Below are 1,024 nucleotides of genomic sequence, written 5' to 3'. Positions count from 1 at the left end.
CCGTGATATTGCACTGCTATCATACTGTACTGATGTAAAAAGAAAAACAGTATCTGAAAATGATTATTTTCTTACTAACAAGGATTACAGTGATGTTAAGAAAAGGATAACGTTTGGCCTACGTGCACATGTACACTTGGATTGAAGGGGAATCGCACGTAGCGTTTTGGATTAAAAAAAAGAAAAGAAAAAAAGAAGAAAAACGCATCAACATGCTGAGGTAATCTAAATTTAAAACAAAGAAGGTATTTGAATAGTGTATAGCGTAAATGTGTGTGCCTGTGCACGTGCGTGAAGAGAGAGAGATTCCGTATTCTATAAACACGAATACATTCTAGTTTTCATTTGTAGTTCTAGTATTTCTTTCCCATCAGCATCGTCACTTCGCCCTGTCTTTATATATTATTTGGAGACAAAGGTATCTTTTAAACGAAAACAGAAAATAAACACTTCTGTAACAAATTTTCATGAGATATTATTTGAATCATCACGGAATGAAATATGGTACCACTGATACTATTTCTCTTTTGTGGTAACATGTCTTGAAAAGCATTAGCATCCACACACAGCTAAATGCCGACTATTTAAGAAGGAATAGGAGACTATAATACGTTGATGTGTAAATACATATATGTAAATCATATGTGTGTGTGTATGTATGTAATGATATTTCCGTTAGGAGGTTAATCGGTGAAAATACACACATTATCACACTAGTAAAAAGAAAAAAACACTAGAAGAAAGTAGTGTTTATGCATTGAAATTTAAAGCTACCAGCAGCATATTTATATGAATAACACTAATGACCGGTATTATCCTTGGTGATAATTATCAGTTCTCATTATATATATATATATATATATATATATATATATATATATATATATATATATATATATATATATATATATATATTAATGTACCTGGGCAAAAACAAGAACTGAATATATAAAGTGACGATGGGTTAATCAAGTGTATACATGTGTGTGTTCACATATCTGTTAGTATACGCTCGTACATGTGC

This window comes from Penaeus vannamei, chromosome 43 (genome assembly GCF_042767895.1).
Source record: "Penaeus vannamei isolate JL-2024 chromosome 43, ASM4276789v1, whole genome shotgun sequence".
NCBI classification, from domain to species: Eukaryota; Metazoa; Arthropoda; class Malacostraca; order Decapoda; family Penaeidae; genus Penaeus; species Penaeus vannamei.
The sequence above is the reverse complement of the archived record's forward strand: the minus strand, read 5'-3'. Positions refer to the sequence as shown.